General features: G+C 39.4%; 1 protein-coding gene and 1 long non-coding RNA gene across 3 annotated transcripts in view; both read left to right on the top strand.

The window, feature by feature from the left end:
* Positions 1 to 25,957, top strand: part of RARB (retinoic acid receptor beta) — a 460,352-nt gene that overhangs the window by 61,376 nt on the left and 373,019 nt on the right. The gene's annotated exons all lie outside the window — the stretch shown is intronic.
* Positions 2,440 to 16,556, top strand: LOC309660321. Its single transcript, XR_014263340.1, has 3 exons — positions 2,440 to 3,975; positions 4,333 to 14,535; positions 14,840 to 16,556. It is a non-coding gene; the product is annotated as an uncharacterized lncRNA (long non-coding RNA).

Below are 25,957 nucleotides of genomic sequence, written 5' to 3'. Positions count from 1 at the left end.
ATAAAAGCCTGTTATTGTGAAAGTAACACAGATGCGTAGCTAGTTAATAAAGGAGGACACCTTGTAGCCACCAGCCACGGAAGGAGCTAGACTTCGCGAAGCGCCCCGGGAGCCCTCCACCTGTCTCTTCCCAAACACAACCCTCTCCCCCACCCACAAGAGGAACCACTATCCCGACTTTCACGGTAGTCAACTTTTTACTTTTCTTTATAGTTTTCTCACCCAAACACCAGAGTTATCATTGCCTGTTTTTATTTTTTTTAATATCATTTAGATCTCTTTCCCTCTCTAATTCTGTTCCTTCATTTCGTCTTACTCCATTGCTCCTTATTTGTTGGAGGAACCAGGTCATCTCTTGTGCAGTTTGCCTCAGCCTGTGTTCACCTTTTTTGCACCCCACCATGTGCTTTCACGTCTGAGTTTGGCCTCTGTGTTTCCAGCAAACTGGCTGTTGACTCCAGAGGCTTAATCACATTCAGATGTGATTGTTCGGGAGAAGATGTCTTCTTAGGTGGTGATGTGTTCTTCATCAGGAGATAGTAATACATTCTATCTCATTTTCTCTCTTTCTGTCTTGGAAATAGCCACTGATTCTCAGTACCTACATCCTTAATCCATTAGGAGTGAATGGTGATATTCTAATTCTTTCATTCTTTCATTTATTTGTTGAAATATTTCTATACAAAGAACCTTCCCCTTTTCTGTTATTTGGTTGTCTGGTGGTACAGTTTATAGAAGAAAAGCAGGATAAATGCTTGGGTATTTCATCTTATTTACCAATGTTCAAAATAAAGAAGAAGATGCCTAGCATTCTTCCAAAAACTGGCCAGTTAATGTCTTAAATCATTAGGAATTCATGAATATAAACATATTTGGTTTGTTTCAATCTATCATAGTTCTGATTTATAATCTCTGTTAGGAGAATGTTTTCCTGGCTACAAATTGTTCAAAGGTTCAGGCCCATTAGTGCATGTAGTTATTTTTTTTTTCCCCACTACTCCTTTTTTGTCTTCTTCTAAAGGAGCTTTTCATTATCGCCATTCAATAAAATGTATTTTCATTCTGTTTGTTTTCTCTTTTTCCTAAGTATTTATTTATTTATTTGGCTGCGCCAGGTCTTAGTTGCGGCATATGGACTCTTAGTTGTGGGATGCATGCGGGATCCTTTTCCCTGACCAGGGCTCGAACTTGGGCCCCCTGCATTGGGAGCGCAGAGTCTCACCCACTAGACCACCAGGGAAGTCCCTATGTTTGTTTTATGAGGAAAGTTAACTGGTCATTCCTAGAAGTTTTTTTTTATTAACACACTAACCAGCTTCTCCAGCTTTTGAAAAGGATGGTCTTAGCTACAGCACCGTGGGCCTCCCAGGAAGAAGACAGGCGCCCACACTTTTATCTAGTTGGAAGGACTCCAACTTCCAGGGAGGGCAGTTTTCTCTGGCTTCATTTCAGAAACGCTGTGACAGTTGTGAGCTCTGCACCCTCACCCAATACACACACACACACACACACACACACACACACATCCCTTCTCTCACGCTGCTTTTCGGTTACCCCTCAAGGCTCCTGTAATTACCCAGTGTGCTGTTCTGCATTTCCCCCAGATTGTTCCTTTTCACTTGCGTAGCTCAGACAGCTTAAAAATTGCCATTTATTTTCAAAGAAAAAGAAATTCTCTCCAGGAAAGCTGTAGCTGAAACCAGATGCTGCTAGGTAAATCCTGACCAGTGGTTTACCTAGGCTGGATGCTCTCTATCCACCTGTAGGAAAGGAGGATTCTGGGGCACTCTGCCACAGTGACGTAAAACTTTATCCAACACCACATTGTTAATCAACTATGCTCCAATATAAAATAAAGTTTTTTTAAAAAATAAATAAAACTTTATCAACACTTAGATGTTTGTTCATAAAAGAAGTAGGAAGTTGTTGTGAAGGCCTGACATCGCTGTAGGGTTTGACTATGTCTATGCAGAAATGGTCAAGTGCACGCTTGCCTCTGACCCCGAGGAAGGCTGGGGACATACTTCTACTCCCATTTTATAAAATAGAAAACTGAGCTCAGAGAGGTGACTCAGGGTCACTGAGCTGCTGCAGCAGAACTACCACTCCACTGCCCTCACTCCTCACCCAGTGGTCTTTCTGCCACCGCACCCCGGGCCTTCACTTATTTCAGGGAAGCATGAGTTCCTACCTTCACGCACTCCTTGCTCCCCTTGTGGGAAGCTCCTGGCCTCTGCACTTGAACTTCCAGCTGATGCAAGCACTTGGATCCTATCACTTTCCCTTTCAGCCAGCGCTAAGCCAACTCTATTCATTCAACTCTAAGTACTTTTTCAGCATCTACAATGTGTCAAGCACTGGGCCCCTGGTTGTAGGGAACAAAACAGTCTCAAGGTGCTTATAGTCAAGTGGAAGAATGATTTATACATACTAATATAATATAATATGTTTATGTCTGACATTTCCTATTAAAATCAACTTTTAACGATCTTCTCTCCTGAAAGGAAATTGATAAAACTGTTGTCTCCAGGTTAAAAAATCAATGTGTATCCATGCATCATGTAAAGAGTGAGGAAGTCTCAAGCTACCTACTTGTCATATTCAGCTACTACCATAAGAAAAAGAAGAGAGAGTCCAGGCACAAAGTTGGAGAACAAGCATTTCACAGCTCTGAGTTGTTGGGCCTGAGCCATTATGTCTTTACACTTTGAAGTAACACTAATGTGTTGTTTGCGGTATAAAATCAACAATTTACTATACAGAACCTAATGCATCCCTTGGTCCCCAGACAAGGATCTGCAGGGGTTTTTTGCTTTGTTGTTGTTTTCTGCTCACACTTGCCAGCCGGCTGCACTCTGCCCTCCCCACCTCCCACACCCAAAACCCATTTTATCAGAATCTTCAAATAAAGCATGTTTTTGTTTTCGAAAATGGTATTTTCTGGACAGTTGAGTCCGATCATGATCCACAACTCCAAGGCTTCAGGGAGCCCCGTTCAGTTTGTCAAAGGCTGTACTCCTGAAGGGTTTTGGAATGCAGGCTCTTGCACGCTCAGCCCGCCGCTCAGCCACAGTCTTCAGACGCCTACGAAGAGAGTCAGGTGTGATCCATGAAATGGAAAAAACTAATCTAGGATCAAAAATAGAAGTAAGTCTGTATAATGCGGCACACATACCTCCTCTTAAAACGATTGTTAGTATGCTCAGAGGAGGACATTAGAGAAAAGTGTGTTGATTTGAATTCATCTTTTTTTCTGTTTTGAGTAGGGATATAGGATATAGGATTATCTTAAAGAAGGTATCTGTATCATCTTACATAACAAGAAACCCACCATTTAACACGTTTTGTAAAACCCTCGTGTGCAGCCATTGATTAAATACTGTAATTGAACCGCCTTTGGACTCCTTCACTGTCACTGTCTCGACCAGTCAGTTTGACAGCTGTATCTCCCTAACTGCGTGGTTCAACAGGCACCAACCAATAGACAGTTGTCTTCTGTGAGTAAGAGTTCATTTTGCAGTAGCTGAGCTGCCGTATTTCTAACCACTGTCCAACAGTTATCAAAAGTCCTTTGATCAGTGTTGTGGTTCTTTTGAAGAAAGCACTATACACGAGGAAGAGAACTAACTCATCTTGAGGTTACGAGGCCCAGGTTCCAAAGCTAACTCCACCATTTATTCCTTACGTGATAGTGGACACTCATCTCTCTCTCTTTTTTAAAATTTATCTATTTATTTATTTTTGGCTGAGTTGGGTCTTCGTTGCTGCGTGCGGGCTTTCTCTAGTTGCAGTGAGCGGGGGCTACTCTTCGTTGTGGTGCGCGGGCTTCTCATTGCGGTGGCTTCTCTTGTTGCGGAGCACGGGCTCTAGGCACGCGGGCTTCAGTAGTTGTGGCTCACGCACGGGCTTAGTTGCTCCGCGGCATGTGAGATCTTCCCGGACCCGGGCTCGAACCCGTGTCCCCTGCATTGGTAGGTGGATTCTTTTTTTTTTTTTTTTTTTAATTAATTTATTTATTTATGGCTGTGTTGGGTCTTCGTTTCTGTGTGAGGGCTTTTTATTTATGGCTATGTTGGGTCTTCGTTTCTGTGCGAGGGCTTTCTCTAGTTGCGGCAAGTGGGGGCCACTCTTCATCGCGGTGCGCGGGCCTCTCACTATTGCGGTCTCTCTTGTTGCGGAGCACAGGCTCCAGACGCACAGGCTCAGCAATTGTGGCTCACGGGCCCAGTTGCTCCGCGGCATGTGGGATCTTCCCAGACCAGGACTCGAACCCGTGTCCCCTGCATTGGCAGGCAGACTCTCAACCACTGCGCCACCAGGGAAGCCCGGCAGGTGGATTCTTAACCACTGCGCCACCAGGGAAGCCCCACGGGCACTCATCTCTTGAATGGAGATGGTCATTCATGTCTTCGCTATCTAATGGGATCACTGATGCAAGTCAAGTGAGATGAAAAAATAGCGCTTGCAAGAGTGTAAAGCAATGACTAATGCAAAAGGGTATCATTCTTTAGGTTTTGTTTTTCTGCTTCACACACACACAAATACACAAACACTCAATGGCTTTGCAAATCTACTCTTTTTTTGTTGTAATTTATGCTCCACTTCCCCCCAACATTTTTGAAGTATCTATAGGATACAAGAGACAGATATAATAGAATCAAACAAACAAGGACGCATGAATAGCAACCGGATAACAAGGCAAGAGAAATTAGAAGGAACTACTAACATTAAAATTTCCTAAGCTTCCTAGCAGTCAGGACAAACACACTATTTACATGGTTTTCCCAGTCTGATTGAGAGAACCCTTTTTGTCCTTGCAGTATACCTTACTTAAAATAGGCTTCATAGATCATTACCAAATGCTTTTTTAGGAAACTATAATCTTTGTTATCAAAGTGCCTCATTTAAAGTATTGTTGCTGCACATAAAACTGATTAATTCTTTGTGAATCCGTCTTGCTCAAAGCTGTTTTAGAATATTGTGAAATAAAAGCCACCTTTCTAGTGCTCTGTCCACACTTTGAGTGCATGGAAAAATATCCTTAGGGTTTCACTCCTGTGTTTTCCTAGCATTGTTATATCATGTGAGGTGCACACATATGCCTGCCATGTCTGTATTTGTATATCCAGAAATCACCCTACCTGTGAGTTGTGTTAATAGCTTTTTAACTTTTTGCCTGGATCCTTTAGCAATATCTGGACCTCAGAGGTGATAGAGGAAATGGAAAAATGAATTAGATTATTACCAAATTCAAATATATACTTGGGTTCAAGATGAGGAGGAAAGTTTGCTCTATAAACCTATGAAGTCTTAGAGGCTGCATCCTTCAGACTTGTTTTCTAGTCATATAGACAGGAGTTTTATTTCCAAGCTTTGCATTTATTGGGTGGCCTTAGTAAGGTCACTTGGTATATCTGATCCTTAGTTTCTCCGTTTGCAAAATATGAGTCCACCAAATCCAACTTGCAGAGTTGCTCTACTGTTAGAGGTACATTACCTGCCATACAGATGGCAATCAGTACACAGCAGTTATTACAGTTCGACCCCATATCTGTAATTTCAAACCCCCAAATTTCCAGAGTCTAAAAACATTTTTCATAACTCATTTGACAGCAAAATCTTACCTAAAACTCGAGCATAATCTGACCTGAACTGATGTGAGGCTACTTAAGAGCCTTTTGACTGTTAAGTGGAATTTTAAAGCAAAAGCAGAAATATTTATGCATTTGGCTGTGGAGTGCAGCCCCAGACAATGCTGGGGATCCTGCATTGTATACAAATGGTGTATACACTAAATTGTCTTTCTAAACTGAAAAATTCTGAATTCAAACACATCCGGCCCCAGTGGTTTTATATAAGGAATTGATGACCTATTTTATCACTGGGGTTACAAATTTCCTTAATATTTAGCTTGTCAGAACATGTACTGAAAAGGGAAATCTCTTCTACTGCATCCCTAATTCACAATAACCTCCCAGGCCCTGCCCATTTGTTCTGAGCTCTTTGGGTTTGGGGGAGGTTGATACTTTGGTAGCAGCCTGGTTCCCCTCTGATAGATCTGATCGTTACAAAGTCCTTCTTTACACTGAACTGAAATCTGCCTCCCTGTAAACTCTCCTACTTGTCCCTGTTCCTTAGAGCTGCGAGAACAGAGGATAAGCCAGCTCCCTCTTCCAGGTGACTTTCTCAAATATTCGAAAAAAGATATACTCTTTCTTAAGTCTACTTCTATTCAGTCAAACAGTAAAAGCCAGTAGCCAGTCTTTAGCTCACCCATTTCCAGGCCTCTTCTAATTGGTCTTTACTGTGTCAGTTTTCCACTTAATATGTGTGATCTAGAATCAGAAGTATTATGGTCTTTGTCTTAAAAACTATTTCCAGCTCTTGATGAAAAGCTCATCTTCTCTGGCCCCAGATAGTATCTTCACAGGGACTGAAGTTTTGTACAGTGGATGGTTCAGAGCCAGTCAGATTCTGAGCCATGCATTTACTAGACCTTAGGTGAGTTGAATAAACTTTCAGGCCCTCAGTCTCCGTATGTGTAAAACAGGGATGATAATGTGAGCTTCGTTGCTGTAAGGTCTAGTAGCTTACCTGACACAAAGTAGGCAGGTAAGAAGTGATAATGATTATTATTAGAAGTTTAATAAATAATCCTCCTCTTTACTTTATCAGCATGTTTCCATTGCTTTCTTAGGCTGATACTGGTGCTATCAAAATTCCACACAAGCCTAAGACATCGGTGGGTTTATTGTTAGGTCTAGTCCATATGAAAGTAATCCGTCATTGTGAAGATGCAATTTGTGTAATAAAAAGTTTCTTTCTGCCAGCCATTAAAGGGAAATCATAGTACTTCTTCTGCCTCCCCCGACTCTTTTGAACCAAACGCAGCCTCCTCCGGGACAACTTGATTGACAGAAGCACTCAAATCTGTATCTTTCAGGCATCTCTTAAGAGATCTACAGTAGAAATTCGTTTTTCCAGCCTCAAAACCAAGTAGATTCCAGGGTGTCTCGCTTCTCATTTTGAGACTGTGTGAATGTTTCCAAGTGTACAGAGTAGAGCCATAAATTATATTTTGATCAGTGCCAAAAACTTGGTGCCAGAGAACATCTTGACATTGCTATTAGTTTATGTTGTATCCTGTAATTAAGTAGAATCGACTTGTAGATGAGTTCTTCTGAAGACAGGGCCCTCCTTTCATGGGCGCATAATCAGAATGAGCTATTGCTCTCATTAAGTTACTTGGCAATACATCACCAGTGTGACCTGTCATTCTAATGATGCATTAGTGTAATTCATCAACAGGGTGAATCCCACTAGTAAGGTGTTACTCCAGAAGCAGGCCTATCCGATGCAGAAAGCATCCAGGGGCAGATGTGGGCTGACTGCAGCCCAGGGTCCAAGAAGCTCTGTGTAACAGATTCCCCCTACCCTTCTTACTCTTTGAAGTTTAGCTACTTTTAAGTTATCCAAATGAATGCCCATCTGTCCCCAGACTGTTCTCATTTTTCCTTTCTGACTAACACGGAGTCCTTCAGCTGGTCCAGAAATATCTAACTTACATTCCTTTGGGTGTGTGATTGATCCACTTGGTGTTTTCCTGAGTCACACTTACAGAAAATTTAGTTTCATAGCCGACATTGTCAGAGCACTTCTGGATTTCTATATGATTCATACCCTACATGATTGTAAAGTGGATACAGTTTTTTAAAGACTCATTCAGTAATGCCACTCCAATAAAAAGAAGATAGGAGATAATGATCCTAAAAATCAACGTTTTGCAACTAGTAGATAAATAAGTCCTGAAGATCGAATACTCAGTACAGGCATTACAGAGAACAAACTGTATTATAAACATTCAACCTGCTAAGAGACTAGATCTTAATTGTTCTCACCACTAGAAGAAATGATGATTATGTGATGCAGTAGAGGTGTTGACTATTGCTATACGGGCAAACACATTGCAGTATAAATCCATCAAACCAATATGTTGTTCATCTGAAATTTACACAATGCCAATCATACCTCCAAAAAGAAAGTACAAGATTCTCTACCAAAAAAAAGAAATCAAGGCTAACATAGCTGGTGCATTTGAGTATTATATTTATCTCTGAGCTTACTGGAAGGACAACCAAAATGGGATGATGGATTGAAAGAATGAAAACTATTTTGTTTGGAAATTTTCTTTCTCATATTAAATTTTAAGAATTTTTACTTTGGATGTATATCTAAGGAACCTTAAAGAATTTAATCGACTTTGCCTTTAATGGTAATATCACTGAAAATTCTTCATAGTGATTTCTTATTCTCATCCTCTGATAAAGTCAAGGATATATTGTAATTAAAACATATCCATTTAAGGCATTTTCTGCGAAAAGCAAAGCTAATGTGGTGCAGGTATATAATTTTCTTTGGGAATAGGGTTAGAAAATCTGTGGGAATGAATGGGACCATTTCTTTCTACTACTTCCCTCTAAAATCACTTCTCTCCTCTGAACAGTTTTTAAAGAGGTGGGTAACAATTTATGATTTTTTTAGCTTTATGGAGGTATAATTTGCAACCAATAAAATTTACCCTTTGTAAGCATACATTGAGATGAATTTTGGTAACTGTAAATAATCATGTGACTACCATCACAATCAAGACATTGAAGAGTTTTGTCATGCTGAAAAGTCCCCCATGCTCCTGTGCAGTGGGTCTCCTCTCCTGACACCCGCCTTAGGCAACCACTGGTCTCCTTTCTGTCACTCTTAAGTTGCCTTTTCTAGAAATCCATATAAATCAAATATACATGTTGTCTTTTGTGTTTGACTTCTTTTATTCCACCTCTATGTTGTTGTATGTATTCGTGTTTTGTTCATTTTTATTGCTGAGTAGTATTTCATTTGGATTTATTTTCATAAGAAAAAAGCTTAAAGGATATTAAGAACAGTTGCTAGAAAGAATATCCATTTGAATTTAATAAGAAGCATAGAGGTGGCAATGTGTATTCTCGATTGAATAGAGAGCCAATGCCTTCTATTTCAGTAAATCCTTTTGTACTTTACCAGGGCGAGCTTGCAAGCTAAGTGATAGAATCGTGTTCTCCAGCTCACCATTATATCATATCTGCAGGATCTAGCCCAGTGCCTGCTTTTCCTAGGTGCTTAATAAATCATTGTTAAGTAAGTAAGTGAAGATATTAATAGACGCTCATCATCCAACTACAACAGTCACGTGAAGAGAGCAGTCCCTCAAGATCAGGAGCAGTCAGACTTAACGGGGCAAGTTACGTTCATTACTACGCACTGAGCACTTACCATAGAAGTGCTTGTAGAGTGACTGGATGCTCTGGACATATTTCAGGTTCCTTATGGACTCATTTTTAGCTCTATCATCTGTGCATTTTAAAAACCTTTTGTATCCTATGTATTTTATTTATCCTGAACTCTCAACTTTGGGATAATCAACCCTGGACATGTACTATGCCCTGTCCTTTTATTTGACCTAAAAATATTTCTAAATATTTAGTAATTTTCTGAATCACATACTACCTTCACTTCTAAGAGTTTTTCTAAACATATAAAAGTATAACCAAGGAACGATACACTTAGAAACAGAACACCGTAGAATGTTAACACTTAAAGATGGTTGAGTCTAATGTCCTCATTTGAAAAGAGGAGGAAACTGACTCTCTAAAATGAGTTGCCCCAGTTCACACATTTGGTGGCAAGTGTTGTGCAATTGAAGATAAATGTGTTAATAGCCTGTTAATCCCAGTCAGCAAGCAGTTAGTTGGCAGAACTGAACTGAAAGCAAAAGGGAGATCTTTTAGTTTGCTTACCTGTTCATATTCAAACTTTACTCAGGAGAGGGACTTCCCTGGTCCAGTGGTTAAGGCTCTGCACTTCCACTGCATGGGGCACGGGTTCCATCCCTGGTCGGGGAACTAAGATCCTGCATGCTGTGCAGTGCAGCCAGAAAAAAATAAAAAAATAAAATAAAAATAAAACCTATCCTAAAAAAAAAATTTACTCAGGAGAATTGGGAGTGTGCAGTCTCTATTATATTGAGTGGTATTTTGGAGCATGTCAAGGAAAAAATAACTTTCACAAGGAGAAGCTACATAGCTTGAATTAGAATCCATGTCAAAGCAAGAAAAACAAATAAAAGAAGGCGAAGTTCTATACTGGAGCGAATGGAACCTCACCTCAACCGGACATCTCAGCAGATGGCAAAATCTATTAATTATATGCCTTAAACCAAACCTTTATTTGGTCTTTAAGGTGTACTCTCTATGTCAAATCACTAAATATTCCAGAAATTAGGTTTTCAGGTAGAATGTTCATCTGAAGTCATAATAGGTTAATTTTGGCTCTTGTCACATACCCTATCTATAAACTTTGACATTCACATGGATTTGGATTCAGCAGATAAAAAACTTTCAGATGCAGGCCTCTGCAATATCCTGAGTTTTATAGATCTAATGAACCATTAAGATACAACAGAATTGTGTTGTTTTATAAATCCAGCAAAGTGATACCTGAACCAGCACTTTAGACTGCCACTAGATAAAACTCTGGCTTGCTCCATCTATCCATCCATCCACTAATGCAAAAATTATTTATCAAATGCTTGTGAAGTGATTAAGTGCTATAACACAGGAATGAGTAAATACTCTGATAGGGCAAAGGGAAGAACAGAGGATCTCAATGTGGGGAGGGAATTAAGGAAGACTTCAAGAGAAGGTGGCTTTTGAGATGGATCTTATATGAAAAGCATTTTAGTAGGGTAACAAGATGAAGGTAATTCCTGGAGCTGCAAAGGAAATCTGTGAAAAAGGAAATAGCAGGGTGTCTTCTCCCTGGGTTCACTTTGGAAGGACATAATGCTTCCAAAGGGAGATACACATCAGGAGGCCAAATAACTTGGTTATATTTCAACACCAAATAGATGGAACTCAGCATCATTTAAGACCCCATGCTTTCTGGAATCCTTAAATTTCCAATAATATGCCATAAAAAAAACATTGAAATCTCTCAAAATGGCATGTTGATACTACAGAAAGTTATGATTTGACTTTAAAAAAAGCATTACCTGGAACTTTAAAATGTTCAATTAAAAATAAGAAAGAATTTGCAACAGGACAACTCGACACAGATGATATAAACATAGACACACACACACACACACACACACACACGTGATGGAGACAACCACACCAAAATTTTCAAATAGTCATTTCTAATCAATAGGTTATTTTAATTTGCTTCAATAGTGTGATGGTATTTTTGATTGAAATTTAAAAAAAGGAAAAGCAAGATTTGAACAACCTAGCACCCGTCACAGATTTTTGTGTCGCAAAGTTCTTTGGTCATCTTCCAAATAAAGATGTGTTTATTACCCATAAAACCAGGAAATATATAATAAAAGTAATTTTTAAGTCCCTGGTGGTTTAAATGTTTGTAAGATAACTTAATCAATAAAGACAACGGTAGCCTTTTTAGGCAAACTGCCCATAGGAACACTCAATTTTATATGTAAGGGGAGGAGGTTCACTTTTCTAAAAGTTTTGCCATCAGACTTTTTTTACGTTTTATTTTTAGTTTTTTTTTTTAATTTGTTTATTTATTTATTTTGGCTGCGTTGGGTCTTCGTTGCTGTGCGTGGGTTTTCTCTAGTTGTGGCGAGTGGGGGCTACTCTTCGTTGTGGTGTGCGGGCTTCTCATTGCGGTGGCTTCTCTTGTTGTGCAGCAGGGGCTCTAGGTGCACGGGCTTCAGTAGTTGTGGCACACGGGCTCAATAGTTGTGACTCGCAGGCTCTAGGGCACAGGCTCCGTAGTTGTGTTGCAGGGGATCAGTAGTTGTGGCTTGAGAGCTCCAGAGCACAGGCTCAGTAGCTGTGGCGCACGGGCTTAGTTGTTCCGCGGCATGTGGGGTCTTCCCAAACCAGGGCTCAAACCCATGTCCCCTGCATTGGCAGGCAGATTCTCAACCACTGCGCCACCAGGGAAGTCCAGATTTTTTTTAATGTTGCATGTTTTACTTGTTCACTTAGGTAATCAGTAGAGTTACAGATATCTTCAATTAAAGTTCATGTTTACTTTATAAAAGTTAGGCACTTCTATTACATTATCAAAGTTTATTTTAGTTGGTAGTACAAGAGCCTTTATTAAACAAACAATGGCACTAGATCATAATGACTTTTAAATAGCAGTGAAGTTGCTCTGACTTCAGGATAATTTAGTTTTTCCCCCTCAAATAGTCCGTTACAATATTTCTCCTAGGAATAAAAGTACTAGGGTCAATCTCTTTTGAAAGGGAACTTAAAATCAGCTTTATGATGAATTTCCCAAGCATTTTATGGAGATCTTTACATAGTTTTCTTATCATCTCAGAAGAAAACCTGAAAACCTGCCAATACTTATGTTTTAATATCATCTAGACTATATCTATGACAGGTGAACAAGGACAACATCTGCTGAGGGACGTGAATTGGATTTGGCATTCAGCTTGTCTCCAAGCAGGTTGGCTGCTGTCTGAATTGCTAGTGGTACTCAATCAAAAAAAGTGTCTCCCTTCACTTCTCTGGCAGGTTACCCCAAGCTCCATGCCCCTGCCTATCAGACTGCTCTGTAAATCAAACACAATGAGACACATTCGAAACTGGTCAGGATGTGACAGGTTCAGGAAGGCCGAGTGCAGGGGCTTTGGAGGGACCCACAGTTATCCATAATTGCACCTCAGGAAGACTTAACGCCATGATTTTTCTCATGAGTCAGACCATGTCACACTGTGGGAGACCTATATATGATAGCCCACATTCAACCTAAGCGTGATTATTATTGACTGATTTGATTAGGTGTTTTGCTTTCCTTGACGAGCCCAATTAGTCTACTTACTTTTTCAAGCTTTAGTTTTTATTCCAGAAGCTGATGTTTGGACACTGTAAAGATATTGCTTAAAGAGAGTTACATGAGAGAGCATGTGTGCAGTTTTAAAAAGATGGTCATTGAATAGGTTCATGAGCTCACTGGTCAGCTCTATGTGTGTGCTGAAACTATATTTAAAAATTAAAGACTTTGAGAGAAATAAATACAAGTCTGAATATTTTACTTTGAATTAAAACAGAAGAAATGTTTTCAAAAGAGTAAGTTATGCAATAAAATAACTCAAATTGTCAGCATGACAATTTGACTAAGCATGGAAGCTATAACATTTATCCATTCAAAATGGGGATTTATTTGATATTAATTATAAAAGCAGTACAGAAATTTCCTGCTGTTCATAAGGGTAAATCAAAGGTTCCTTTTCTTGCCAGTCCTACTCCCCACCCCCAAAGTTCACAATTAGGATCATACTACATATATACTTCTGTGACTATTTTTCTCACTTCACATAGTGCAAATACAGTTGACCTTTCAACAACTTGGGTTTGAACTGTTCAAATCCACTTACAGGTGGATAGTTTTCAATAGCAAATACTACAGCACAGCACGGACTGCAGTTGTTTGAATCTCTGCATGCGGGGGAACCGCAGATATGGAGGACTGACTGTAAATTATGTTCAAGGTCCAACTGTATCCTCCAAGCTGTTATATTGAGATAACCTCATGATGTCATCTTTGAATCCTGCATGGAAGATAAAGAAAGTGGCTCACTTATATTTCTTCCTATGCCCATCACTGTCACATTTTGTTTACTGTATTATTAGATTCGCATTGTAAACATTTGTAGCATTTACATTCTCTCAGTAATCATAATTTCCATAGTGGTTTATCATTAAGTTTCTTCTTAATTCACATGGCATCCGTTCTCATGGGCCATCCCCTCATTTTGTAGTTTCCTCTCCCTGAGTTGCACGTCCTCTTCACTCATTTCTTGATGGACGACATTCTGTTATCAACTAGATTCTTCCAATAGTTCACTTTTGTTTAGAATGACTTTCTCTGTCTTTAAAAGTGACTGAAATCTGGGATAAATGTATTAGTTGTGTTTTTCTTTTAAAACTCAGTAGACATTGCTTCTGTGCCTTCTGAGAGCATGTGTTGCTATGGAGAAGTCTGAGGCTAGCCTGATTTTTATGTCTTACAGGTGATTTAATACTTCATCTCAACACTCTCAGGTTTCCTTCTCTATCCTTGCAGTTCAAAAACTTCACCAGAACATATCATGTTACTGATTATTCTATAATTATTTTTATAAAAAATTGCTGTGCCATTGGATCTAGAACTTCCTTTCTCATGGGAAATTTTTCTTCTATTATGTCTTTGAGAGTTTCGTTTGTTTTATTGGTTGCTCATTCGTTCAGTTCTCTATTTTAAGGATATTCTACCGTTCCATACCTAAAATAACTTTCATGGATTTTTAGTTTTCCTTTGCATTTAGAGTTGACCCTTGGACAACACAGATTTGAACTGCATGGGTCCACTTATATGTGAATTTTTTCAATAAATAAGGTGAAACATTTTTTGGAGATTTGCCAGAATTTGAAAAAAACTCACAGACCAACCACGTAGCCTAGAAGTAGCAAAAAATTAAGAAAAAGTTAGGTATGGGGCTTCCCTGGTGGTGCAGTGGTTGAGAATCTGCCTGCCAATGCAGGGGACACGGGTTCGAGCCCTGGTCTGGGAAGATCCCACATGCCACGGAGCAACTGGGCCCGTGAGCCACAATTACTGAGCCTGCGCGTCTGGAGCCTGTGCTCCGCAACAAGAGAGGCCGCAATGGTGAGAGGCCCGCGCACCGCGATGAAGAGTGGTCCCCACTTGCCGCAACTAGAGAAAGCCCTCGCACAGAAACGAAGACTCAACACAGTCATAAATAAATAAATAAAAAAGAAAAAAAAAAAGTTAGGTATGTCATTAATTCATAAAATATATGTAGATACTAGTCTTTTTAATTATCTTTTACCATAAAATATACACAAATCTATCATAAAAAAGTTAAAATTTATCAAACGTATGCACACACTTTCATGGCCCCATTCACAGTCAAGAGAAATATAAACAAATGTAAAAATGCAGTATTAAATCGAATCATGACTGCATAAAATTAACTGTAGTACATCTTGTGCTGCTGTAGTAACTTCAGAGCCACCTCCTGTTGCTGTTGTGGTGAGCTCAGTGCCGCCAGTATCCATGTGTGATGCTCACCTCTGCATGTGAGCAGTTCATCTCACCAGGAAGCTGTATATTTATCAGAGTAGAAAGTGATCTCTTGTGGTTCTCCCATATTTTTTTATCGTGTTTAGTGCAATACTGTAAACCTTAAATAACACCATGGGACCCACCAAGTACCACTAGTGATGCTGGAAGTGCTCCCACGAAGCAGAGAAAAGTCATAACATGACAAGAAAATGTTGAATTGCTTGATGTGTGCTGTAGATTGAGGTCTGTAGCTGTGGTTGCCACCATTTCAAGATAAATGAATCCAGTGTAAGAACCACTAAAAAAAGAAGAGGAAATTTGTGAAGCCATCACCACAGATACACCAGCAGACACAAAAACCTTGCACTTCTTGTGAAATACTTTTTGATCTCATACTGAAAATGCAACTTTTATGTGGGTTCAGATTGCCATAAGAAAGTCACAACTATAGACTCTAATATGATTTCGAGAATAAGCAGAATCATTATATGACAACCAAAAGCAAAAGGAAGGTGAAGGATCTAAAGCTGGAGCGTTGAAAGCCAGCATAGGATGGTTTGATAATTTTAGAAAGAGGTTTGGCTTTAAAAATGTCAAGATAACAGGAGAAGCAGCTTCTGCTCACCAAGAGGTAGCAGACAAGTTTCCAGATGCCATTAAGAAAATCACTGAGGACAAAGGATATCTGTCTGAACAGGTTTTTTAGTGCAGATTAAAAAAAAAAAAAAAAAAGCCACGAAGGATATTCAGTAGTAAGGAAGAGAAGCAAGCACCAGGATTTAAGCCTGGAGGCATGGGCTAACTCTATTGTTCTGCGCAAATGCAGGTGGGTTTATGATCAGGACTGCCCTTACCGATAAAGCTGCTGGCCCTGAGCCTTGAAGGGAAAAGATAAACAGCAGCTGCCAGTCTTTTGGTTGTACAGCAAGAAGGCCTAGACAACAAGAACCCTTTTTCTGGATTAGTTCCATCGGTGCTTTGTCCCTGAAGTCAGAAGTACCTTGCCGGTAACGGACTGCATTTTAAAGTTCTTTTGATATTGGACAATGCCCCTGGCCACCCAGAACCCCATGAGTTCGCCACTGAAGGCATCAAAATGGTCTGCTTGCCCCCAAACACAGCGCCTCTAATTCTGCCTCCAGATCAGGGGGTCATAAGGACCTTTAAGGCTCATTACACACGGTACTGTACGGAAAGGATTGTCAACACTATGGAAGAGAACCCCATAGAGAGAATATTGTGAAAGTATGGGAGGATTACACCACTGAAGATGCCATTGTTGTTGTATCAATAGTAAAAAAAAAAATGCCATAAAGCCCAAAACAATAAATTCCTGCTGGAGAAAACTATGTCCAGATGTTGTGCATGACTTCACAGGATTTACGACAGAGCCAATCAAGGACATCATGAAAGAGACTGTGGATATGGCGAAAGAGGCTGTGGATATGGCGAAAGAGGGTGGGGCTGGGTGGGGAGTATGGGGAGGCCTAGAGCTTCAAGGTATGGAACTTGGAGAAATTCAAGAGCTGACAGACACCACAGCAGAGGAATTAACAGAAGATGACCTAACAGAGATGAGAGCTTCCTAGCCAGTGCCAGATGATGAGGAAGAAGATGTGGGAGAAGCAGTGCCAGAAGACAAAATGACATCAGACAATCCGGCAGAAGGGTTTCGATTATTCAAGACCCTTCTGACATGGACGCTTCTGACATGGACCCTTCTGTGATATGAGCACTGAAACTAAAGCAAACGGTGGCATTAGGATTGGTACTATGTAGAAACATTTTTAGAGAAATGAAAAAGCAAAAAAGTCAGACAGAAATGACAGTATCTTTCTGTAAAGGTCACCAAGTGTGCTGGCTCTCCTGCTTCCCCTTCACCTCCTTCACCTTTTCTGTCTCTGCCACCCCTGAGACTGCAAGACCAACCCTCCTCTCCCATCTCCTCCTCAGCCTACTCAACGTGATCACAAGAAGGAAGGCCTTTACGGTGATCCACTTCCACTTAATGAATAACCATCCTGCCCTACAGGAAATCAACTTATCTGTTGGGTAGGTGTGAAAGTGTCTTCGTGTGAAATCTATTCACTGTAGTGCAAGGAGTGTTCCTGTAGAACATCGTGTGCAAGGCTTGTATTGAATAGCCTATCCTTACACAGGTACAAGGTGAGTGATATTTAATATAATATTAATAATGTGTTTGTTTTCTTGCTGTTTTATAACTTTGCTTTGAAAGAATTATAGTACTGTGTAGTGTGCCTCTCTCTTGTAATTGGAGAAACTGTGTACCAACCTATCATCACAAGGAAGTGGATTTTTTTTAATGTAACAATGTTTCCAATACTGTATTATGAATATGACTGTAAAACTATATGCCATAAAAATTTTATAATGATTCATTCATTAGTGTACAGACTAGGCTATCACGAAGCAAATGTATGGATTACACTAAACTACCATAAAGCAATCATATTGCTGCTTCTTTGTTAATGTATGAATCAGTACACCTATAAATAATATGAATTTCTTTTTCACATTATCTTTTCATTTTTGATGTTTAGTGTTAGTAATATGTATAACATCTACAGTGTTTTGTATCATATAAGACAATATTGATGTAGATAATGACAGACAGATGATTCATCTTGTAAACAGATGACTTATACTTAAGGTATCAGTAAATACAGTACAGTATTGTGAATGTATTTTCTCTTCCTTATGATTTTCTTAATGACATTTACTTTTCTCTAGCTTAATTTATTATAGGAATACAGTATATAATACATATAACATACAAAATATGTGTTAATCAACTGTTTATTTTTTTTTTAATCTTTTAAAAATTTATTTATTTTATTTATTTATTTTTGGCTGCGTTGGGTCTTCGTTGCTGTGCGCGGGCTTCCTCTAGTTGCGGCAAGTGGGGCCTACTCTTCGTTGCGGTGCGCAGGCTTCTCATTGCGGTGGCTTCTCTTGTTGCAGTGCACGGGCTCTAGGCATGTGGGCTTCAGTAGTTGTGGCATTCAGGTTCAGTAGTTGTGGCTCGTGGCCTTAGTTGCTTCATGGCATGTGGGATCTTCCTGGACCGTGTCCCTTGCATTGGCAGGCAGATTCTTAACCACTGCGCCACCAGGGAAGCCCTCAATTGTTTATGTTATTGGTAAGGCTTCCAGTCAACAGTAGGCTATTAGTAATTAAGTTTTGAGGGAGTCAAAAGTCACATGCAAATTTTTGACTGCACAGGGGGTTGGTGCCCCTCACCACTACACTGTTCAAGGGTCACCTGTATGTTATTTTCTTATGCATATCCTCCATGTGATTGCCTCTATTTTTAGCAGTATCCATTCTACTTCTGGCTCTTTCTGATGTGGTTTCCTTTTATTTAGTAATGGTTTATTGCTTCCTTTAATTTCTTTCCTAAGCTTGGCCACATTACCTTTCATCTCTTTAATTATCTTATCTCTTCTTTCATCTCTCGTATTGCTCCTTTGATATTCTCCCCTTCTGCCAAAGATTCCAAGGATCCTTCCATTTTTCTTAAGAGTATAGAGGACTATTCATAGTCTTCCTTGTTTCCAAAGCCCTGAAATGTATTGATTGCTTCTTATGTACCTTCTTGGCCTTTTTGTGGGGGAGACAGGGGAGTGTCATGGTATCCACATACAGATGCCCCACGTTGGATCCTTGTTGGGTACCAGTCATCTGGGTGTGACTGTGCGCTCACCACTGGTGTAAGTAAAAGCGCGCATGTAAGGGAGTGGGTTGAGACTAGCAAGAACACTCTCTCACTAAGGCACCTTCTGCGCTGGAAGAATATTTCTCTTCTGTGAGAGCAAATCACTGAGGCAGACATTAGGGCAATTCACAGTGAAGTTTCCTCACCAAATTGCAATTTGTCTCTCTCCATTTTTCCTCATTTCTTCTATGTTCACCTCATCTCCAGTAAGTATTGATATCTCAGCATTGCAAAGAGCCAGAAGTTTGCAAGGAGGTTTCTTTGTCCTTGATACCCTGTCCGCTAAGTCAGTCCTCACTCCTCTAGGGGAGGTGCTATTACCCACTAACTCATCTTCAAAATATGTGTGCCCTGCTAGAGAATTTTGCGAGGATCTGTTGGCTTAATTTTTTTACTTAAATTGGAACAAATGTCACTGTCTTAGGCAAACTATCTTCATAGTCTGTGATTTGTGGCTGTAATTGTTTTCTAATTTAATTATGAGCTCTATTTTTGTACCCAATTTTTTTATTCCTTTTTTTTTGTTTCCATGAATTTCAGGAAAAAGGACACGCAGAACTTTACCTCATTTTTTCTGTATGAGTTTCATGTGGCTTTTTTTTTTAAATTTATTTATTTATGTATTTATTTTTGTCTGCATTGGGTCTTCATTGCTGCGCACGAACTTTCTCTAGTTGTGGAGAGCAGGGGCTCCTCTTCATTGTGGTGCACTGGCGTCTCACTTCTCATTGTCGTGGCTTCTCTTCTTGTGGAGCTTGGGCTCTAGGTGCACGGGCTTCAGTAGTTGTGGCACACGGGCTCAGTAGTGTGGCTTGCGGGCTCTAGAGCGCAGGCTCAGTAGTTGTGGCACACGGGCTTAGTTGCTCCACAGCATGTGGGATCTTCCCAGACCAGGGCTCGAACCCGTGTCCCCCGCATTGGCAGGCAGATTCTTAACCACTGCACCACCAGGGAAGTCCTCATGTGACTTCTTAAAAGTGTACAAAATGCAGACTCCTAAATTGATTTTGATAAATGCAATAAAGTTGTAAATTCATCTCTCAAATCTCACATCGGTAGAAAATTATAATTCTCCATAAATTACCATCATTTGCAATGACTGTCTACAAATTGGTGTCTTTTACAGATACATGTCCACCTTAATATGTAAGCAAGCATCCTACCCCAGTAATCACTGGCTATACTGTAAAGAGATGTGTGGACCTTTAGTTACTATTTTCCTATCAAAGATAAAGTGATAGATGTATATGTCAGTGAAATTAAGTTCTGTGTTTTAAATGGGTGCATTTAAAAAAAAATGCAACAGACGTTTTTTTCCCCCCAGCAGTCATTGTTAGAAAGCATTAAATTGAGCATTCAAGATTAATTCTCTAGCAGGTCAAGAGGAGAACAGCATGTAGCCAATCCTACCTAGTGTTCCTTCTTAATGGCTCCAGCACAGTGTGAAAAAGTAAACAGTTGTGACAAGAGATGTAATGGATGAGTTGGGTGTGACAGGTCACCCCAACGGAAGTTCATCCTCTCTTTAAGTATAGTCTGTAATGAAGTGGACTATAGTTTTTCAGATCATCAAAGGCTTGTATTATAAACCGTATTTCTGGAGTGGGGAAGGATCTTGAGTATATTATGAATGATGGTGCCTAGTGACACCAAAGGAATACAGATCATGAATAAAGTATGCTTATCCTGAAGTGTTAGCCTAGGAACCCCCGGTACTATCCCCTTCTCTCTTCTACATCTCTAATGCCATTTTCTCTTACATACAAACACTCTGTTTAAAATGCTTTAATTTCTTAATAAGTATTTGGAGAAGAGTGATTTTGTAATTATCAAGAACAGTAAGCTTATAGCAATTTATTTTTTCCCCAAACCCAGCACACCTTATGCCTTTTCACACAGTGGGAACACACAAATACATAGGAAGTGAGATATTGGTCCACCTCTCCTTCCCATTCCATGGAATTATAACTACAAATGGGACACTTTCCCCTTCTCCCACTAATCCCCAAATCTCAGGGAGACAGATTGATAGGAAGAAGTCAAAATAATGCCCTATTCACTAACATAAATAGTTATTCAGACCTGGAGTAGACAATTTCAAAGGAAGGTTAAATTCCTCAGTTAAATTATATTTGCCTTGTGGTTAGTTTCTAACAATAATTATCATTATAGATTATCTTATCATTAATGTGATAAAAAATTGAATTTTAAATTTTATTTAATTTTAAATTTAAATAGCCACATAGAGCTACCATATTAGACCACACAGATCTAGCTGTCTTCTCTAAGATTCATTTTTTTTTCTGTTATGCAGCTGTAGGTAATCAATGAACTGAACAAGAACTATGCTGTCTCTAAAACTCTTGTATCTAAACTCTTATGAAAATAAGAAAATCTTATACAAATATGGAAGGCACCTTATAAGTTTGTTTGGCTCTCAGCTTCTAGCAATACCCCCTCCTTAAACAAACAAATATTTAACACCCAGTATCCAAGAAAAAATTAACAATTTGCTGTTAACATTTTAAGGGTTATTCCAGAGAGACATTTGAAAGTAAGAACTCAGTACTTATAGCATGTTTAACTAAAAGAGTGTTCATAAATATACAGGAGAGCAAAGCAATGCCTGCTTTTCTCAGGAAATAGAAGAATTCCCACCTTCTTTAAAGTTAGCTTATTTAACTCATAACCACGTAGGTCCTTCTAGTTTAGAATCACCATAGGCAAGGTCTTTTCCAATACTAAGTCTCTTCCAGCTCATCTGAAGTCAAACCCAAAAATCCCTGTAGAGCTTTAATTTTCCTGTCAGGCAAGCAACACTTAGAAAGCAATCAGTGCCCTGAGACCTTTTACGTTATTCCTCTGAGAAGTCAAAACTATAACAATAGCTATCAATGTGTGAGAGTTCTAGTTGTCCTGCATTTTATCAGCCCCTGATAATGTCTTTTTTTTTTTTTTTTAATATTAGCCATTCTAGTGTGTAACAGTATCATGTGTGGTCTAAATTTGCATTTCCCGAATGACAAGTGAAGTTGAGCATCTTTTCACGCATTTACTTATCATCCATATATCTTATTGAAGGATCATTTCAACTTTTCTGTGCATTTTTAAATTGGGTTGCTTACTCTCTTATTGTTGAATTTTAAGAGTTCTTTATATATTCTGCTTATAAGGCCTTTGTTGGAGATATGATTTGCAAATATTTTCTTCCAGTCTGTGACTGGTCTTTTCTTTCTCTTAACACTGTCTTTCACAGAGAAAAACTGCTTAATTTTGATGTAGTCCAATTTATCCATTTTTTTTCTTTTGGTATCATATCCAAGATCTCATTTCCCAACAAAAGTTGCAAAGATTTTCTTCTATATTTTCTTCTAAAAGTCATATAGCTATATGTTTACCATTTAGATCTATGAGTTATTGTTTGAGATTTATTTTTCTTTTGCATACAGATATCAAATTTCCCATGAACCATTTGTTGTAAAGACTGTCAATTCTTCATTTAACCACCTTTGTTAAAAATTAATTGACCATATTGTGTGGCTCTACTTCTGGACTCTATTCTCTTCCACCAATCTATGTGCTTATCCTTTTACCAATACCACACTGTGTTTATTTCTGTAGCTTTATCGTAAGTCTCAAAATTGGATAGTATGGTTGCTCCAATATTGTTCTTTTTCAAAAATTGTTTTGGCAATTTTAGTTCCTTTGATGTTTCCAAATAAGTGTTAGAATCAGCTTCTTGGTGTCTACAAGAGGATGCTCAATGTGATTCCATTGAACCTGTAGGTCTATTTGGGAAGAACTGGCATCTTGACAATATCAAGTCTTCTCATCCATGAACATAGTATATCTCTTCATTTATTTAGGTTTTCTTTGAATTTTTTGACCAGTGTCTCATAATTTTCAGCATACACATCCTGACAGTATTTTTAAGATTTACGTCTTAAGTATTTATTGATGCTATCATAAATGGTACTTCATAAAATTTTGATTCCCAAATATAGGAATACAATTGATTTTTGTGTGTATTGACCTTGTATCTGTGATCTTGCTAATATCACTTATTAGTTCTAGAAGGTATGTGTGTGTGTGTGTGTGTGTGTGTTTATGTGCATGTTTATAAATTCTGTGGGATTTTTCACGTAGGCAGTCATCTCTTACGTAAATAGAGACAGTTTTATTTCTTCCCTTCTAATCTATATGCCTTTTATTTCTTTTACTTGCTTTACCACACTGACTAGGACTTCCAGAGCAATGTTGAATGAGAATAGTGAAGACAGACATACTTGTCCCGGTCCCAATATTAGGATGAAAGCATTAAGTCTTTCATCAAAATATAATGTAAGCTGTAAGTTTTTTAGCTACCCTTTATCAGGGTAAGGGCATTATTTTTATTTCTGATTTGCTGAGAAGTTCCTTTATGAATGGTTGCTGAATTTTGTCAAATGATTTTTCTGTATCTGTTAAGAGGATCACATGTTTCTGCTTTAACCTGTTAATACCATGATTAGATTGTTTGCTTGTTTTTTTTCTTTTTGGCCACTCCTCGAGGCATGTGGAACTTCCCCAATCAGGGATCAAACCTGTGCCCCCCCACAGTGGAAGCGCAGAGTCCTAGCCACTGGACCACCAGGAAAGTCCTAGATTGATTTTATAAGTTGAGCTAGCCTTGTTTCCTCAGGATAAACCCCACTTTGTTGTGATGTATTATTCTTTTTATATTGTTCTATATCCAATTTGTTAATATTTTGTTGAGGATTTTGAGGTCTGTTCATAGGGTTATTGGTCTATAGTTTTCTTGTAATGTCTTTGTCTGGTTTTGCTATCTGGGTGATTCTGGTTTTATAATATGAGCTGTAAAATATTACTTCCTCTTCTATTTTCTGGAAGAGACTGTGTAAAACTTCTACTCTTTCTTTCTTAAATATTTGTTAGAATTCACCAGGGAAACCATCTGGGTTTGGAATTTTCTTTGTTGGAAGGTTTTTATATTACAAATTCAATTTCTTTAATATCTATAGGCTATCCGGCTTATATATTTCTTCTTTTCTGTTGTTGTTTAATTATTTATTTATTTATTTATTTATTTTGGCTGCATTGGGTCTTCGTTGCTGTGCGCGGGCCTTCTCTAGTTGAGGCGAGTGGGGGCTACTCTTTGTTGCGATGCGCAGTCTTCTCATTGCGATGGCTTCTCTTGTTGTGGAGCACGGTCTCTAGGCTTGCAGGTTTCAGTAGTCGCAGCACACGGGCTCAGTAGTTGTGGCTCACGGGCTCTAGAGCGCAGGCTCAGTAGTTGTGGCACATGGGCTTAGTTGCTTCGCAGAATGTGGGATCTTCCCGGACCAGGGCTCGAACCCGTGTCCCCTGCATTGGCAGGCAGATTCTTAACCACTGTGCCCCCAGGGAAGTCCCAAGTTTCCATAATCTGTCTTTAAAAGAACCGGTGCATTTCACCTCAGTTTTGGGTCTTTAGGATCCATAGTGATATCCCCTCTTTCATTCTTAATATTGGTAATTAGTGTTTCTTCTCTCTTTTTGTTGCTTAGTCTGACTAGATACTTATCACTTTTATTAATCTTTACTAAGAATTAGCTTTTGTCTTTATTAATTTCCTCTATAGATTTTCTGTTTTCAATTTCATCCTATTCTGCTCCTATCTTTACCATTTCTTTCTGTGCATAGGGGAAGAAAAAATTCTTTTTCCTACGAACATCCTAGGTTCTTTGGCTGGGGCCCTGATAATTGAACTGACCAAAGACAGATTAACGAGAGATAAGCATAAAAATTTATTTAATATAAGTTTTACATGACACAGGAGCCTTCATAAGAAAAGTAATACCTGAGGAAATGGTTAAATCTGAGTCTTTTTATACTAGGTTTGATGAAAAGTGGAAAGTCAGGGGAAAGCATGACAGGACATAAGCATTGGTTTAAGCACAGTAAACTGGAGAAACTTACCAAGGCCTGTTCGCTTGGACTGTTCTCTGCACCCCTCCATCTCCAGAGATAAAGATGCTCCTTTCCTTCAGATACAGAGAAGGCACCTCTCACAAGAGGGTGTTATGACCTGCTTCAGGGCAGAAGGGAGAGGTCAAAGAGAGTCCTTCCAGCACTTTCTATTTCTATGACCTCCTTCAGGGAAGAAAGGGGAGATCAGAGAGTCCTTCCCCCGTTTGCCAATTCTCAAATTCCTTCAGCCTAAAATAGTCAACACACCAAGGGGCCATATTTGGAAGTAGCATGTTCTTAACCTGTTCTTTCCACCTGTTCCATGTCTGCATGGCTTGGGGGTGAGCCTGGCACTTGTATCCATTTATAATGAAGAATTAGAAGACCTCCTTCTCAGTCTTCTCTTCCCTGGGATTTTCCCACACTCTCTGGTTCTAGAGGGACCTGTTTTCTTGGTTCCTCTGGCCAGAAAGATGGGTTTCTCCCCATAAAATCTTGCACATTTCTGAGTGACTGCATCTGCCCTTGGGGTAAATCAACAAGAGAAAAGAGGGAGGAAAAAAATTACAGGAATTCCTCCTGCACACTTTGGACCTCAGGGGCCTCTTTTTCTGGTGCCTTTGGCCAGAGACGCAGTTTTTCTTCTTGGAGTCTCGTGTACCCATTCCACTGTGGCCACTGTTACATCTTCATCGCATCAGCACGGCTTCACGGCTGGCACTGTCCACAGAGCAGTCCTGGGTGAGGAGAAAAAAGCTCCAGGTATTCTCCCTGTAACTTCTAGCTCACAGGAGCCCCTTTTTCTGGTCAGCAAGAGGGGTTCTCTCCATATTCACTCCTCGTGCTTATTGCATAGTTTTGCAGCTCAGGCTGTTGGTCCCACACCAGTAGATTCAGTGGTCATTCTTCAAGTCTCAGCTTTCCTCATGCTCTGCTTGCAGAGTGTTTACTTTTCAGGCCCTCAGATAGTTGCTATGTTCTGTCTGCACTCTCTTGTTACAATATGTAGAGACAGAGTCTCAGGCAGACGAGCTGCGTCTTGGTGAGTACTGCACAATCTCACCATCAAATATTACAAGCAGGATTTTACTCAGAAGACCAGAGAAGGTTCTGGAAATTGGGCTTACAATGACAGTTGAT

The sequence above is a fragment of the Balaenoptera physalus genome (assembly GCF_965194825.1).
Source record: "Balaenoptera physalus genome assembly, chromosome: 4".
Lineage (NCBI taxonomy): Eukaryota > Metazoa > Chordata > Mammalia > Artiodactyla > Balaenopteridae > Balaenoptera > Balaenoptera physalus.
The sequence above is the reverse complement of the archived record's forward strand: the minus strand, read 5'-3'. Positions and strand labels throughout refer to the sequence as shown.